The sequence below is a fragment of the Ricinus communis genome, chromosome 1 (genome assembly GCF_019578655.1).
Source record: "Ricinus communis isolate WT05 ecotype wild-type chromosome 1, ASM1957865v1, whole genome shotgun sequence".
Taxonomy (NCBI): Eukaryota; Viridiplantae; Streptophyta; class Magnoliopsida; order Malpighiales; family Euphorbiaceae; genus Ricinus; species Ricinus communis.
In genome coordinates, this window is record NC_063256.1 from 15487612 (window position 1) to 15506318 (window position 18707).

The window sequence follows — 18707 nt, forward strand, 5'->3', positions numbered from 1 at the left end:
AGAGCCTTTATCTGAATCCGAGCGCTCTCTTAGATTGCTAAGGAGGCGTATGCAGGCAGTAGAGGAGGAGATTGAAGTAGAGATTCCTGTTTGTGAAACTAATGAGATGGAGAACCACAATGTAAATGAAGGTAATGATGAAAGGACCATGTACGAGTTTGCTAGGCCCTCTCTAGCAGGGACACAAATTGGGATAGTGAGGCCTCTCGTGGCGGCCAATAATTTTGAAATAAAGCCGAATGTAATCCAGATGATCCAGAATACGGTGCAATTTGGAGGATTGGCGAGCGAAGATTCGAACGAGCATATCGCTAACTTTTTGGAAATATGTGATACCTTTAAGATTAATAGAACAACTGATGATGCGATACGGTTGAGGCTGTTTCCTTTTTCCTTGAGGGATAGAGCGAAAAGATGGCTGCAGTCCTTGCCACCGAAAACAATCACTACCTGGACTTCTTTAGCTGAAAAGTTTTTGAATAAGTATTTTCCTCTTGCTAAGACTGCTCAAATGCGAAATAACATATCTTCTTTTGTGCAGGGTGAAGGAGAATCGATGTACGAAGCCTGGGAGCGCTTTAAGGAGTTGTTAAGGTGTTGCCCACACCATGGTCTTCCTCTCTGGATGTAAGTGCAGACATTCTATAGTGGCATGAATACAACCACTAGACAAATGGTAGATGCAGCTGCAGGGGGAGCTATCAATAGCAAAACACCTGAGCAAGCCCAGGATTTGATAGAAGAGATGGCCACCAACACTTATCAGTGGCAAACTCCACGGGCTAGAGGTCCAAAGCCCGTTGTATATCGGGCTGAGGCAAATCCTACAGCAACCTTGGCGGCACAAGTAGAGCTACTTTCCAAAAAGATAGAACAACTTTAGATGCCGATCCAAGCAGTTCAGCCCGGATGTGAATTTTGTGGTGGACCGCATTACAGTGCCAATTGTAATGCAGGAGGTATGTTTGCATCTTCTATGCCTACTAATGTTTCTAATGTTGAGCATGTTGATTATGCAGGTAGGCAGTAGAATGATCCCTACAGCAATACATACAACCCAGAGTGGAGGAATCATCCTAATTTTGGATGGAGGAATTCCAATAACCAAGGTCCACCAGGATATCAGAGGTTGCATCTGTAGCAACCTATGCATTCTGTTCCCCATAAACCAGAAGGTAGTCAAGAGAAGAAACCTAACTTGGAAGAGTTGATGACGAAGTTCATTGCAACTTTAAAGAATAGATTTCAACAAACAGACACTGCCATTCAGAATCAACGAACGTCAATTCAGAACTTAGAAACTCAAATTGGGCAGTTGTCTAGGATGATGGCTGAGAGGCAGCTAGGCACGTTTCCAAGTAACACAGAGTCTAATCCAAGGGAGCATGCCAAAGCAATTACTTTGAGATCGGGTAAGGAACTTCCTAGTCCATCTAAGCCTTTCACTAATGATGATTCTGATGTGCAGGTGGATGAGTCGAAAAAGAAAGACAAGCCTGAGGAGAAAGAAAAGGGAGCAGTTGAAGAGAAGGAGGATTTGAAGAAGATCCCCTCGAGGCCATACCAACCTCCCATTCCATATCCTGTAAAACTCAAGTAGGATAAAGTTGATCAACAATTTGGTAAATTTTTAGATCTTTTTAAACAATTGCGGATTAACTTGCCTTTTGTTGAAGCTATTTCGCAGATGCCAAAGTATGCGAAGTTTTTAAAAGAAATTCTAAGCAACAAGAGGAAGTTAGAGGATTTGGGATTGGTGACCTTGAATGCAGAATGCTCAGCAATGTTTCAGAGCAAGATTCCAGTCAAACGACGCGATCCAGGGAGTTTACTATACCTTGTTTGATTGGGGATAAATTGAAATTGCTAGCATTAGCTGATTTGGGAGCTAGCATCAATTTGATGCCTAGTTCATTATTTGAGGAGTTAGGACTAAGCATTTCTAAGCTAACTCCTACCAGGATGAGTATACAACTAGCAGACAGAACTGTTAAGTACCCGAAAGGGATTATAGAGGATGTGCTAGTTAAAATTAACAAATTTATATTTCCTATGGATTTTGTTGTCATGGATATGAATGGTGAGAGTGATGTCCCATTGATCCTAGGTATACCATTTTTAGCTACATCTAAAGCTTTGATAGATATTAGTAGCGGAAAGCTAGAACTTAGGGTAGATGATGAAAGCATTACATTTTATTTGACTAAATCCTTGAGATACCCATATGAGCATGATGGTACTGTCTGTTCGATTGATTTTATCAATGATATTATGGAATCTCAATTGCAGGAAATAATGATTGATGATCCTTTACAAGTGGCAATGCAAGAAAATGAGGATAATTTATCCAATGAACAAGTGTTGGAGCAGCTAGAGCACTTATTAGTTGCTGATGTTGATAATGAAAAGACTAATGGTTTTGTTGATCTTGACAGGTCAGGAGTAAAGAAGCTGAAGCCTTCTTTGGAGGAGCTGCCCGTTCTTGAGTTGAAAGAGTTGCCAACACACTTAATGTATGCCTACCTAGATGAAGCAAAGCACTTACCGGTTATTATTTCCGCTCATCTCACACCTGAGGAGAGAGAGATGGTGCTGTGTATTTTGAGAAGGTACGCAAAGGCATTTGCGTATAAGACGGCTGACATACTAGGAATAAACCCGAGTTACTGCCTTCATAAGATTTTGATGGAGGACGAGTTCAAACCGGTGGTGCAACGATAAAGGCGGTTGCACCCTTATATGAAAGAGGTGGTTAAAAAGAAGATAATTAAACTTCTTGATGCAGGTTTAATTTACCTTATTTCTGACAGTGCTTGGGTGAGTCCTGTGTAGGTGGTTCCCAAGAAAGGGGCATGACGGTGGTGAAAAACGAAAAGGAGGAGCTGATCCCTACACGAATGGTAACGGGCTTTCGGGTTTGCATAGACTATCGACGCTTGAATGACGCAACCTGAAAGGACCACTTTCCCCTTCCTTTTATCGATCAAATGCTTGAGAGGCTTTCAGGCCATAAGTATTATTGTTTCCTTGATGGTTTTTCTGGTTATTTTCAGATTCCCATAGCACCAGAAGACCAAGAGAAGACGACATTCACTTGTCCTTATGGCACTTTTGCCTATAGGAGGATGTCGTTTGGCTTGTGTAATGCGCCAGCGACCTTTCAGCGGTGTATGATGGCCATTTTTCATGACATGATAGAGGAGTCGATGGAAGTCTTCATGGATGACTTCTCTGTATTCGATAACTCTTCCTCCTATTATTTGCAAAATTTAGAAAGGATGTTAGCTCAGTGTATTGAAGCTAACCTTGTGTTGAATTAGGAAAAATGTCATTTTATGGTCCAAGAGGGTATAGTCTTAGGACATAAAGTGTCACATGCAGGATTGGAAGTAGAGAGAGCTAAAATGGAAGTTATAAGTAAACTACCTCCCCCTACTTCGGTTAGGGCTGTTAGAAGTTTCTTAGGGCATGCAGGGTATAGAAGGTTCATTAAGGACTTTTCTAAGATTGCTAGGCCTTTAACTCAATTGCTAGTAAAAGATATACCTTTTGAATTTGATGATGATTGTTTAAGAGCTTTTGAGTTATTAAAGGAAAAACTAACCACGGCTCCCATCATAGTTTCTCCCTGATTGGGAGCTCTTCGAGCTTATATGCGATGCTAGTGATTTTGCAATTGAGCCTGTTTTTAGGCCGTGAAGAAGAAATTCCAGCCTATTTACTATGCTAGCAAGACGCTTACGGATGCCCAAGAACACTATACAACCACAGAGAAGGAGCTCCTAGCTGTCGTGTTCGCTTTTGACAAATTTTGTTCCTACCTTGTGCTGTCAAAGATAATTGTTTACACGGATCATTCTGCTTTAAGGTATTTATCTTCAAAGCATGATTCTAAGCCAAGATTGATTCGTTGGGTTCTTCTGTTACAGGAATTTGACTTGGAAATTAAGGACAAACGAGGAGCTGAAAATCTTGCAGCAGACCATCTTTCTCGATTAGAGAACCCGCACTTGGAGGAGCTTAATGAGAAAGAGATCGATGTCTTCTTTACGGATGAGCACCTATGCTCAATGCAGGTGGCAAATGCTATTCCTTGGTTTTCTGATTATGCAAATTATTTGGCTGCAAGGGTACTCCCAAAGGGTATGACGGGCCAACAAAAGAAGAAATTCTTTGCTGACTTGAAGTATTACATTTGGGACGACCCCTTCTTGTTTAGAATTTGTGCAGATCAAATTATCATGAGGTGTGTATATGGGGAGGAGATCATTCAAATTCTCAAGCATTGTCATGAGGGACTGGTTGGTGGACACCAAGCAGCAAACCATACGGCCAGGAAGGTTATGGATGCTGGTTTTTATTGGCCGACTATCTTCCAAGATGCATGAGCATATGTCCAGGTTTGTGATGCATGCCAACTGTCAGGTAATATTTCTACTCGAGATGAAATGCCCCAACATAGTATACAAGTGTTAGAAATTTTTAATGTTTGGGGCATTGATTTTATGGGTCCTTTTCCTTCTTTGTATGGATGCAAGTATATAATGGTGCTGTTGAATATTTTTCTAAATGGCCTGAGGCACAAGCCTTGCCTACTAATGATGCTAGGGTAGTTGTGAGGTTCCTTAAGAGAATATTCTCTAGGTTTGGAACACCTCGAGCATTAATTAGTGATAGGGGAACCCATTTCTGTAATTCTCAACTTGAGAAAGTGCTTAAAAAATATGGAGTATCTCAACGATTCTCCACGACTTATCACCCACAAACGAGTGGGCAAGTAGAGGTTACTAATAGGGGGCTTAAGTGCATTTTAGAGAAGACTGTAGGAGCCAGTAGGAAAGATTGGACTAAGTTAGATGATGCTTTATGGGCATTTAGAACTGCCTATAGGACTTCTACAGGGTTCACTCCCTTTAGGCTTGTGTATAGAAAAGGTTGTCATTTACCTGTGGAGCTAGAACATAAAGCGTTATGGGCACTTAAATCATTTAACTTTGATTTGGATAGCACAGGTAGACAAAGGCAGTGGCAAATAAATGAGCTAGAGGAGTGGCGTCAACAAGCCGATGAAAATTCAACAATCTACAAGGTGAAGACCAAACAATGGCATGACAAGCGATTGAAAAATTTGAAGAAATTTAACGAAGGAGATAGTGTGTTGTTATTTAACTCTCGTCTCCGTTTATTTCTAGGGAAGCTGAAGAGTCGTTGATCGGGGCCATTTATAGTGACGCAAATCTTCCCTTATGGTGCGGTTGAAGTGCATCATCCGGAAAAGGGAAATTTCAAGGTTAATGGGCAGAGGTTGAAGCATTACTGTAACGCCTGCATTTTCTCATCATCCATGTTATGTGCATTTACATTTAATCATTGCGCATATTATGGTATATCAATGATATTTTTATTTTATGAGAACATATATATATTAATTATAAGTAGAGAATAAGAAGCATGATATTAGATTATTAATTTAGATAAGTTGATTAAGTACTTGGGCTATGTGTATTAAGCCTTAAGACTTAATTGAACCAATAGTTGAAGGTTGGATAAATAGATTGGACTTAAAAGATACAATTAAAAGTTAGTACCTATATATGGTTAGTAAGAATTAATTTAGGGTGATAAAAATAGTTTAGTAGGTGGTGACATTAAGAGAGGAATATTGGAAATTGGAACCATGAGTAAGCTCATTTTACCTCTTCATTTCTCTAAAATTCGTACATGGCCAAAAACACAAAATTTGGAATAAGAGAGAGGAGTGGAATACCTAGAAAAACTTAAGATTAAGATAGGATTTTTCCAACTATTGAAGGAGCCAAGCTAAAGCTAAAGGATTTAAGCATATTAGCAACCCAAAAGCTGAAATTGGTAAGTTGTTACTTGAGTGTTATTAATTTGTCATTAGGGTTCTTGATTACAAATTGGAAAAACTTCATTTGATGCTCTCATTAATTAATTAAAGGTCTGATTATCATGAATTAGTAGAGTATTGAATGATTGCATAAAGATTAAGCTTGATTTAAGTTTAAGTATGTTAAGATAGAAAACTGTCAAAATTCCAGCAACCTTGATGTTCTGTATTTTAGGCATAACATGGGTTATATAAGTCCAAATTAAGCTTAATTGGTGTCTATGGAAATTTTAAAGAGTTCTCTATAACTTTGTAGTTTTTTGATTTTGCTATTTTTGCCGTTTTGGTTGCTTAAATTGAGCAAACAGATTGCTGCTCGGGTACAACTAGCTGTATGACCCTTGCTCAGTAATTTGAAAATAATTAAATCTATAGAAGTCAGAATTGAGTAATTCTTCTTGGAGATGAAACTAGACGCATAAATGGATATGTCTATTTAATATGAGATTTTTGTATTAAGCCAATTTTTCCCAGCAATAAATATACCTTGGTACTAAATTCTGTCTAGAAAACAGAAATGTTGGAGATTAGTTTTATGCAATTTATTGATGTTAATTTGAGTTAAATTGGTATTTAACTAGATGGAAAATGTTTATAGGATATTAAAACAGTAATTGAGAGTCTTAGAGGAAGAGTTAGACCTATGAATTAGAGAGGGGATGATCTTGTAATGCATTAGAACTCGCATTTACATGAATATTTGTAATATGCATGAAATGTGAATTGATGAATGTGTTGACAGGTACTCAAAGGCCTGGAAAGGAAGTTGTGGAGAAAGGAGGTTCTTATATGCTAAAGGAATAAGTATATTTTGAGTAAGTAAATAGTTAATATTTGCTATGTTCATATATTTAATCAAATGTTCCACAAATGGTTGCGTTTGCTTAATATTGTTTATGTTTGAATGACTGAGATGGAAATGATTGGTGTTGAGTGGAACAATTGTTATTGCTGAAATATGATATAAGTGAAATGATTGAATTGTGATGTTAAGTGCATATGTGCATGTGAATGGTGGATTCCCCTATGAAAAAAAAGATATATATATAAAGCCTTGGGAGGCTAAAGCCTAGAGAGGCTATAAAAGTGTATAATGTGAGATGAGGCGAGTACCACGTGTGTGATATGTGAGGATGAGGCGGAGCAGCACATTAAAGGGGATCCACAAGCCGTGAGAACTAACCATAATTGTTGAATTGTATTTCTTCTATGATGGTTGTAATGAATTGAGTAGAATGGTATGACTTTATACCTAAACTATGAATATCATGGAAAGTTATGTGATTGGGTGGAAATTGTATTAAGTGCATGTGATATAGATTATATTGATTATTTATTTACTGAGCTGGAGGCTCACCCCTCTCCAAAATTTTTCTTTTCAGGTTTGTAAATAGTAGTGCATCCGTTGGTTATATGCGAAGTCTAGCTTTTAGCAGTTCTGTCAAGTTGGGCCAGTTTTGTGAAGTCTCCTCCTGATGCATTTTTGTATGCAGTTATGTGATATATATGGAAGTATGCCTTATAAGGCATAAGAAGATGTTTGTAATACTTGTTAAATGATGTTTAAGTATAATCATATGTTTATATGTTAATAACCTTGTGTCTGGATTCTTAACAACCTACATATTGACCTATCTACCTGTAGTATATATTCTACGACGCTTGTATGCTTCCTGGCTAATGTTTATTGGTTAACATGTGATGGGGGTGTTACAATTACCTTGGAGGGTCACTGGATATGGAGGAGCGTGTGAATTGGGCGCTCTATTTCTGATTCAAAGAAAAGAATAAAGTCCAGCTTATGACTTTAAAGAAGCTTGTTTCTTTTATTTTCATTTTAATTCTTTAGTTTTCATTTTTTTTCTTTCTATTTTGGGTATTAATTTTTGTTTGAATTAAGTGAACTTAGGTGATTAGGTTTTACAGTTGTTTTTTGCTCCTGCATATGACACTACTTCCGACCCTCAGAGAGCAGCCACTCCTCCACCATAGACCAGCCAGCGCCCTGATATACCTGATGATGCACCTCTTTTCACCCCGAAGCTATAGTCAGGGCAGTATTATTTCTTTTTCCTTTGCATTTCTTATATTTTGTATACTGAGGATAGTGTGTCCTTTAAGTGTGGGGTGGTGATATTATTATACACTTGCTTTCATGTTTTATTTTTTTGTATATGAAATTCAGATCCTTTTCTAATGTAGATATCGCATTTCAATTATCCCATCTCAGTTCTTTGTTTATTCTTTGTGCAATTTTTTGTAAAAATTTTAAAAAAATTTCACTTTGTTTCGATGCTTTTACTATTGACTTGCTTTTGGAAATCCTATTTATGTCCATGTGATCGGGTAAAACCGATAGTGTTGAGTCTTGCGGAAGAATGTAAGATAATTAGTTTGAGTTTTGTACTAAGTTGCTTTGGTTTATCTAATTCCGTTTTGATGATTTTTATTTGGATCCCACTCAAAAGCATATTTGTGAGAAATTGAGCCTAAATTGTAAGCATACACTTTATATGCTTGTATTTATTTCTTGTTGAGAGTGCCAATCACTGTCTTTACTTTTAGAACTTGCTCGATAATGCTTATGAGGGCCACAAGGAGAGTTTGATACTTTGGTATGATAGAGGCACTTAAGTTTTTCATTCTAGCTAAATAGCCTTCATTCGTTTATTGATTCTGTAGATAACCCCCCTCTTTCACCATTTTTTATCATATTTCATTGCCACTTAGTTTTATTCTGCTTTGGGTTATGATTCTGCACATGAGTTGTTTTTATTGGGAATATTTGTCTTGGGAATAGCGTTGGAATCTTGTAGTAGCTTACTTCAATCCAAAATAACATGTTCTTCCCTCATGAAAAAGCAAAAAAAAAAGATGAAAAGAAAAAAAAAGAAAAAAAAAGAAGAAGAAAAAAATATAATAAGAAGAATAAGAGGGAAGGGTGATGAAAAGAAAGAAAGTAAGTAAGCTAATTGTTTAATTGCTTCTCAGAGTTTATATTTTGACTTGATTCCTATTTCCCACCTTGGACTACTGTCCATTATTTACCCCTTGTGATCATTGTGGCTTGTGTGCAGGTTATGTATTTCATTGCAGAACACCATAGGTTCAACTCTAACCAAATTTACCTACCCCTACCTAATCCTCATTACAACCTTTATAAAGACCTCTTGACATGATTGTTGACTCTCCATAAGTGGTAGGAGTAGGATTTAAGAGCAAGCATATAGTAAGTAAGGCAGTAGTTGATGCATTGAGCGATTAAACACTACCCTTTAAACACTTTGAGTGATTTAGAGTGAATCTGGTGAGGAGTTGGTTCTGAATAATTTTATTGAGACAGTGTTTTGTGAATTATTGGCATCTTGATTGTGATACTTGAATTGATTGCTTCATTTCTTTTTGTTTGAATTGCGCTTGTTAAGGATATGTGCAGGAGCTCGCTAGCTTGTTTGTCAGTTCAAGTGTTGTTCCTTAGTGGTTTATTTTCCTTATTTTACTTTTGATTGTTTGAGGACAAGCAATGAGCTAAGTGTGGGGATATTTGATGTGCGTAAAATACATACATCTAAATGGGGTTTTTAAGATTGATTTTATGTATATTTGGATGTGAATTGGTCCAAACACTCACCCTATGTGTCTGTTTGTGTGCATTAGGTCCAAAAGAAGTCTGATAAGCATCATACTACACATGTTTTCATGCCCGATTGTTCACATTTTTATGCATGATTATCCCGTTTTATGCTAGAATCACATGTCTTTTGTTTCCCTTTTCGTTTCAGGTCATTTTCGAAGGACACCATCAGTAATCGAGGGAAATACGTGGGATTACGGAGCAAAATCCATCAAATTGGGCGAGAACAAGCACCCCGAGGGTTGAGCACGACCTGGACTCCGGCCGTGCTGAATTATCAAGAGGCTATCCCCAATTGTGCCATTTCAGCACGCCTTCCGTAGCCACCACGGCCTCTAGCACCGCCTTGGGCACGGCCTGTGGTGGCTCAACACAACAGATTTGACAGATTCAAAGACACTGGACTCAAAGGTACGAATCAACTATATAGGCGATTTTGAATTCTAATTGAAGAAGACGATTTTTGGACTCAATTCCAAGACACACACTTGATCAAATATTTCCTATACCTCAATTGTAGACTTGAAGAGATCAATTTTCATCAATTGAAGGGGGGATTCCACTTATTCCAACATCGAATCGAAGATCAAGACAAACTTTGGGAGCATTCAAGAGGCAACTAGGGTTTGAGATTTTGAATTTGCAATTTAGGGTTTCTCATTCGGAAAGAGAAGGGTGTACATACCTTTAATTTGTTTTTCCTTATTTTGTTCTTTAATTGCTTTGACTATGAACATGAGCAAATTTAGATCTTTTGAATCCATTAGGGTTCACCTTTGTTGATGGATTATGCTTAATTGTTAGTTTTTTATAATTGTCATTCTTGTAATCTTCTTGCTATTCAAAGAATAAAAGTTTGATGCGGTTAATTTGAGACGTTGGATTAATTGTTTATTAGGTTGTTTCTTGACATTGAGAAATGCTTGTTACAACTGGATTTTGAATAGTAAGGACCGGTAGTTAACACTTAGAGATGAGGTTGATTTACTCACGGATTAAGAACTAACAACTCTTAAATCATACTTAATGCTAATTTGTAGTAATCCGATAGGAAGAGATTCCATTAGGTTAGTGCAGTTTAGAAATCCTAGAAGCTCGAGAAAGGAACCGGGATTCAATTCAGGGATTTAGGCACGGGTAAGCAAGATCGGCAATCCATAAAATTCATCTTTAGAATTCCATCACTTAGGCTCCCTTTTGGATTTATTTCTCTCTTTACAATTGTCTTTTAATTGTCCATTGTTGTCCTTCATTTACTTAATTGCACTCATAACCATTAAATGGTATGTTAGAACTTTCACACCCTATTTCGGACTAGATAACATAGCGGTAGTAACTCTAGGTTCACCCGATCTCCGTGGATACGACCTTGATACTCACTAGTGCTAGGTCGCACGGTGGGTTCACCGCCTTGCAGGCCGCATAAAGAACCCATCAAGTTTTTGGCGCGATTGCCGGGAACCGAATTGAACTAGAGTGAATTGTTTTGTGTTAATTTAGTCATTATTTGTTTTATTCATTTATTCTTTAATTTTATTATTATATTATTTTTGTTGATCGGTGGTTGTGTGGACTTTCGGTTTGGGTAGTTTATGACTGCGGAGCTCAAACTCGAATCTTATAGAGCCTCTATCCGATCCGAACGATCCCTCGGACTCTTAAGGAAGAGGTTGCAATTAGAAGAGGAGGAGATTGAGGTTGAGATACCTGTGGATAGACTAGACACGATGGAAAACCATGACCCCACGCCGATGAGGATCGAGGACGATGTACGAGTTTGCTCGACCATCTTTGGATGGGACGAAAACTAGTATAGTCGGACCTCATGGCCAACAATTTTGAGATAAAGGCCAATGTTATCCGGATGATCCAACAAAGCGTGCAGTTTGGAGGATTGCCCAATGAGGATCCCAATGCACATATCTCCAACTTTTGGAGATTTGTGACACATTCAAAATAAATGGAATAATCATGATGCCATTCTACCGAGATTGTTTCCATTTTCCTTGAGGGACAAAGCAAAGAGATGGTTGCAATCTCTTCCACAATGTATTTATCACTACCCGGAAGGCGAAAATTTTTATATAAGTATTTTCCTCCCGCTAAAACTGCTAAACTTAGAAATGACATATCTTCTTTGTGCGGTTTGATGATGAAAGCATGTACGATGCATGGGAGAGATTTAAAGATCTTTTGAGATGCCGCCCACATCACGGATTGCCAGTGTGAATGCAGTTCGGACCTTCTACAATGGGTTGAACCTCAGAATGAGGCGATAAGATGCCCGAGCAAGCTCGAACTTGATAGAGGAAATGGCCATGAACAACTATCAATGGCAATCCTCTAGAGCCGACCAGGAAGACAAGGAGTGGTCAACCAAGTGGACTCTACAGCAGCCTTGGCAGCTCAAGTGGAGCTTCTAGCCAAGAAGATCGACCAACTCCAGATGCCGCTCGCAATGAACGTTGGCTACGAAGTTTTGGTGGCCCGACATAAAGGCGAATCAGATCATGGAGGTATGTTGCTTCATCTTCTATTAGTTTTCCATCTAATTCTACTATATCTTCTGATGTTGAACAGGTTGATTATATGGGGAATGCCCCAAGACAGCAGAATAACCCCTACAGCAATACATACAACCCTGGATGGCGCAATCACCCCAATTTCAGTTGGAGGAACAATAATGCCCAGGGTCCGCCAGTTTCCAAAGACTTCATCAATGCCCACAAAGAATAACCACCGGGCTCGCACAAGCTCCTCCTCCCCAAGAAAAGAAGTCAAATTTAGAGGAGCTCATGATGAAGTTTGTGACATCTACAGAAACAAGATTCCAGCAGACTGATAGTGCACTTAGGAATCAGCAGGCCTCGATTCAGAACTTGGAGACTCAAATTGGCCAAATTTCTAAGATGCTTTCAGAGAGACCTTCAGGATCGCTCCCTAGCACTACAGAGTCAAACCCGAGGGAGCATTGCAAAGCTATCACCTTACGCTCGTAAGAATTTGACCGGTTCTTCGCACGATAAGGATAATACAATCGTGCAGTCGAGCCTAAGGAAGGACCGGACTTGAGATGGTAGAGAATGAGAGAAAGAAAGAAGGCGGGGCAAAGACTCGCATGTGAGCATCGTTTCTAGTACTATATCCCGCAAGGTCAGGATATGGTGGACAAGCAATACAGTAAGTTTCTTGACTTATTTAAGCGTCGAAAATTAACTTACCTTTTGTTGAGGCAATTTCACGGATAAAATACGCCAAGTTCTTAAAGGAGATTTTGAGCAACAAGAGGAAGTTGGAGGATCTTGGTCGTGGTGCTTAATGAGGAGTGTTCACTATTCTCTGAACAAACCGCCACCAAGCGACGAGATCCAGGGAGTTTTACTATCCCTTGTATGATTGATGATTTATCAATTAGTGGTGCATTGGGCTGATTTAGGAGCCAGTATTAACTTAATGCCCACTAGTTTATTTGCCAAATTAGGGTTGCATGAGCCAAAGCCTACTAGGATGAGTGTTCAATTAGCAGATAGGACTGTTAAAATTCCTAGAGGTATTGTTGAAGATGTACTTGTAAAGGTAGATAAATTTATCTTTCCCTGAGATTTTATGGTAATGGATATGGAGGGTGATAGCACCGCCTCTTATCCTGGGTAGGCCTTTCCTAGCTACATCGAGGGCTGTTATCGATGTAAGCGATGGAAAGCTTAAGCTTAGAGTTAATGATGAGACCATTACCTTTGACCTGGCCACTTCCATGAGACAGTCACTGGACTATGATAATACTGTATGTTCTATTGATGTTATTGATGATGTGGTTGAGTCCCATTTACAAGAAATTTTATGTTCTGACCCTTTGCAAGTAGCATTAGCTGAGGATGAGGAGGAGTTGTCCAACGAGCAAGTGTTGGAGCAACTCGCTGTTTTATTGGCTTCTGAGCCGAGCTTGTCAACTGATCCCTATCTTTTTCTTGACAGGTCTGGGGTGCGGAAAGTAAAGACTTCATTCGAGGACCCACCAGTTTTAGAATCAAGGAGTTACCGAGCCACTTGGTTTATGCCTTTCCGGATGAAGAGAAACGCTACCAAGAATCATAGCATGATCTAACTCCTGAAGAACAAGCCATGCTGTTGGAAGTTCTAAGGAAGTACAAGAAGGCCTTTGCTTTCAATATAGCCGATATCCCGGGCATAAATCCAAGTTTCTGCTCTCATAAGATTTCATTGGGGACAGCTTCAGCCTACTGCTCGACCTCAAAGACGACTCAATCCGAACATGAAAGAAGTGGTAAAGAAAGAGGTAATTAAACTTCTTGATGTAGGTTTGATATATCCCATTTCCGGCGCTCGGGTTAGTCCCTGCAAGTTGTACCCAAGAAAGGAGGCATCACAAGGTAAGGAATGAGAAGGATGAGCTGATCCCGACTCTGACGCAGAATAAGCTTCCGAGTTTGCATTGATTACCGTAGGCTTAATGATGCAACTCGGAAGGACCACTTTCCTCTTCCTTTCATTGATAAGATGATTGAACGTTTAGCAGGTCACATGTTTTATTGTTTTCTTGATGGCTTTTCAAGTTACTTTCAGATTCCTATTGCACCTGAGGACCAAGAGAAGACTACCTTCACCCGCCCTTATGGGACGCTTTGCTTATAGACGGATGCCATTCGGATCGCGGGCAATGCACTGACTACATTTCAATGGTGCATGATGGCTATTTTGAGGACATGATTGAGGAGTCTATGGAGGTATTTATGGATGACTTCTCTATTTTTGGTAATTCTTTCTCTCTTTGTTTGGCAAACCTTGAGCGCATGTTAGCTAGATGTATTGAGGCTAACTTGGTACTAAACTGGGAAAAATGTCATTTCATGGTGAGAGAGGGGATTGTTTTAGGGCATAAGATCTCTCAGCCGGGATGGAGGTGGATAGAGCTAAGGTATAAGTAATATCTAAGCTACCTCCTCCTAGTTCAAGGCTGTTAGAGTTTTCGGGCCATGCAGGGTTTTATAGAGATTTATTAGAGATTTTTCTAAGATTGCTAGGCCCTCACTCAATTGCTAGTTAAGGATGTACCTTTTATTTTTGATGATGCATGCGTGGCGACTTTTGAGTTATCAAGAAACTTATTCACAGCCCCCAATCATGGTTTCTCCCGATTGGGGGCCTTTTGAACTGATGTGCGATGCTAGTGATTATGCGATTGGGTATTGCTTGGACAGGAGGATTGAAAAGAAGTTTCAACCCATTTACTAAGCCGGACAAGACCTTGACAGGAGCCCAAGAACACCGCACTACGTAGGAAGGAGTTATTGGCGGTTGTTTACGCCTTCGACAAGTTTAGATCATACCTCGTTCTCTCCAAAACCATTGTCTTCACGCGGGCCACTCGGCATTGAGGTACTTATTCCTGAAAATGATGCGAAACCGAGATTGATTCGGTGGATTCTTTTATTCAGGAATTTGATGTCGAGATCAAGGATAAGAAGGGCGCGGAGAATTTGGCGTGGACCATTTATCGAGATTGGAAAATCCTCACTTAGATGCACTTGATGGGGCGACCATAGATGATCGATTTCCGGAAGAACATTTGTATGTCACTCGTATACACCGATACTCCCTGGTTTTCCGATTATGCTAACTATTTGGTTGCTAGGGTTCTACCAAAGGGTATGATGTATCGTGAAAGAAGAAATTCTTCACTGATTTGAAATACTATATTTGGGAAGATCCCTTTTGTTTAAAGTATGCGGATCAAGGGTGATTCGCCGTTGTGTATATGGCGAGGAGACTCTCCAAATATTGAAGCAATGCCATGAGGGACCCACTTGGAGGTCATCAAGCAGCAAACCATACTGCGAGGAAGGTGCTAGAGGCGGGATTCTATTGGCCTACGCTCTTCCAAGATGCACGGAAATTTGTTAAGGTTTGTGACCCTTGCCAGTTGCGGTAATATCTCTTCTCGTGATGAGATGCCCCAAACCAGTGCAAGTCGTTGAGATTTTTGATGTCCGGGGCATCGACTTCATGGGACCCTTTCCCTCTTCGTATGGTAATAAGTACATTCGGTTGCTTTGTTGAATATTTCTCTAAGTGGCTCGGAAGCTCAGTCGTAGCCACTAATGATGCTAGGGTTGTCTGCAGTTCCTTAAGCAATTGTTTGCTAGGTTTGGCATACCTAGGGCGCTTATTAGTGATAGAGGAACACATTTGCAACACCCAATTAGAGAAAGTACTTAAGCGATGCGGAGTTACTCATCGGTTCTCTACTCCCTATCACCCCGGACTAGTGGACAGTTGAGGTAACTAATAGGGTATTAAACATATTTTAGAGAACCGTTAGTACCGATGGGAAGGAATCGGACTCTTAAGTTAGATGATGCATTATGGGCATTTAGGATCGCTTTTAGGACATCTATAGGTTTTACGCCCTATCGCCTTGTTTATGGAAAGTCATGTCATTTGCTGTTGAGTTAGAGCATAGGGCACTTTGGGCCCTTAGAACTTGTAACTTTGATATTGATTATGCAGGTAAGGAGCGAAAATGGCAGCTGAGTGAGCTAGATGAGTGGCACCAGCAGGCATACGAAAACTCTTCAACTTACAAAGCAAGGACTAAGAAATGGCATGATCAAAGGATTCGTGAGCCTAAGGAATTTCAGGTTGGGGATTGAGTGTTGCTTTACAACCTCGCCTCGTCTGCTTCCGGAAAGCTACTGCACTCGCTGGTCCGGACCATTTCGGATCGGACAAGTCTTTCCATATGGAGTGGTAGAGTTGCATCATCCAGAGAAGGGGAACTTCAAAGTGAACGGCCATCGGCTAAAGCGATATCATTGTAACTCGTTGGATAGTGAGCAACGAGTTGACCTGACTTTGTATGCACAGAAAGGGTGATCCGAATGAGTCACGCTTAAGACTCTGCAAATAAGCACTTCTGTACATTCGACTTGGATTATACTTTCATGTTTTTAATTAGTTGTGATTGTTTCATTATTTTCATTTCACTTTATTATAGTTGCTTAAAAATAATTAGGTTAATTTTAATTTTCGGACTTATAGAATCAAGAGGACAAACTCTTCCGTTTGACCATATCTACTTGTTTAATGATCTAATTACATGCATATGTGTTAATTATAGGTATGGGGGCAAGGCGACTCGAGTCGGCAAAAGGCAAGCCCGGAAAACTCCGTTTCACCACGGTTTCAAGTGGCCATCACGGGCCGCATCACGGTAGTCCGATGAGCAGCGAGTCAAGACCGTGTTGAAGGATAAAGAGCAATTGTCACGGCTCAAGGCAAGACGGGACACAACCCTAGCCGTGTTTGGGAAGCACGGCCGTGCCAATGCCCGTGCCAAGGAGCATCCAAAGAAGGCTAAAGGATCGACAGTCGAGTCCTAGCCGTCTTGTCAAGCAGTTACCCTCACCCGTACAAACCGTGCCTATAAGAATTGGAGGCCTCAAAATTTTGCTTCCCTTTTGTTTTTCTTAGCTCAAAGGTGTTGTTCTTATACCCCTATCTCACCCTTCTCACTTTCCTAAGCCGAACTCGTAAGTCCCTTCATTTGTTGCATTATATTTTTTTTATTTTATTATTATGATTTCACTTCTATTTTAGACATATACTTTTGTTAGGACATGCTAGGATATTTTGGTGGCTCTATAATGTAACTATATGACCTTGGTTAGGTTAATCTACATTAGTTGTTGTGTTTGTGGTGTAGTTGGTTATGAAATTAATAACTGTGGGGTTTTGGTGGAAATAAAATGTGCCTACAGCATGCAAAGCATGAATAATGTTTAGATTTAAATTGCAATTGCTGGTTCATGATAAATTGGATTAATATATATCGGTTTATTAGTTTATACAAGTTTTGGTTAGTCGAAGTATAATCATTATGCTGTTGATTCGGTAGATTATTTCTTTCATTAACTTGAATTTTTATAAAAAACTAATAATTCGTTGCATTAGGTGATATGACGGACCGCGATAAATCTCGTAGAAAGCAACTGAAACGCGTCGCTACCAGCAAGCAATCGCGTGGTGAAGGAACGTCTTCCTCCACAAAGACCGGCGACGACTTCCACCTCCACCACCACAAAGAAATAGTCCGACCTCGAGAGCACTGCTGTGAATCCATCCACACTGGCCGTCATCCATTGTGGACATTCCCTAATGCGAGACAATGAAAGTAGATTCCAAGTCATGAGATGGAAGCAAGTGATGGCGGGCCGTTGCATAGACTTCACATCCCTAGAGAGTGGGATTGGCTCAAGATGTGCACACACCGATCGAGACTCGCCATATGCGAGATTCTTTGACATCATTGATCCAACCTACCGTGAGCTTACGATCGAGTTCCTCAGCACCTTCTTCCCGCAGCAATGATCACAAACCGGCATCACCGATGCAATTTATTTTAGGCTTGGGGAAGGGAGTTCTCGATGTCGGTCCCATAATTTGGAATGCATTTGGGATTATGGACTGAACAAGAAATCTCGGGAGGAGTATCAGGGTTGTCTCTACATCCACCCAATTTCATATGACGCCATGTGGGATTCATTGGTAATGAGGCCGGAAACATACTACCCAAGCAGGTCTAAGGCATCTAGCCTACTCTGGGACCATCTCCGCTACATTCATACCCTACTAGCTTACACCATTACAGTCGAGAGACAGTTTTGGGGCGATCCATCGATGTCTTTATTCTCTAGGCTATGCAACATCGGAAGAAGCTAGACTTGGGATATTTATTGGCTCGCCAAGTCCGTTCATTTATAGTAGACGCTCAGAAGAAGATGCATTGTTGTTTCGGTCCGTATGTGACTAGGTTAGCTAAGAGACTAGATGTATTGGACATTTGTCTGTCAAAGCTTTCAAATATTGGTGACATGACACCACTAGGGATCAGACAAATGATCAACATGCAAATGATCATGGCCACTAGACATCCACATGGTATTGAACATAGGCTCGTGAGCACAATAGTCGGGGGAAGCTAGAGAGGCGTGGCCAGAGGAGCCCAACATCGGGATTCCGGATGTTAGGATTCCTAACCCGGCCTAGAGTGTTTATGCCTTCATCCTGGAGCCTCATCCTCTCATTCGGTAGAGCCATCGAGCATCCGGACGTTGCTTTGGCCGACCGCTCAGATCGAGTCTG

General features: G+C 40.1%; 2 non-coding genes across 2 annotated transcripts; both read right to left on the bottom strand.

The window, feature by feature from the left end:
* Positions 1–509: 509 nt before the first annotated feature.
* On the bottom strand, positions 510–615 carry LOC112536942. Its single transcript, XR_003080858.1, has one exon. It is a non-coding gene; the product is annotated as a small nucleolar RNA R71 (small nucleolar RNA).
* Positions 616–11658: 11043 nt separating this feature from the next.
* LOC125369070 lies at positions 11659–11764 on the bottom strand. The gene has a single exon (XR_007214563.1). It is a non-coding gene; the product is annotated as a small nucleolar RNA R71 (small nucleolar RNA).
* Positions 11765–18707: the final 6943 nt, after the last annotated feature.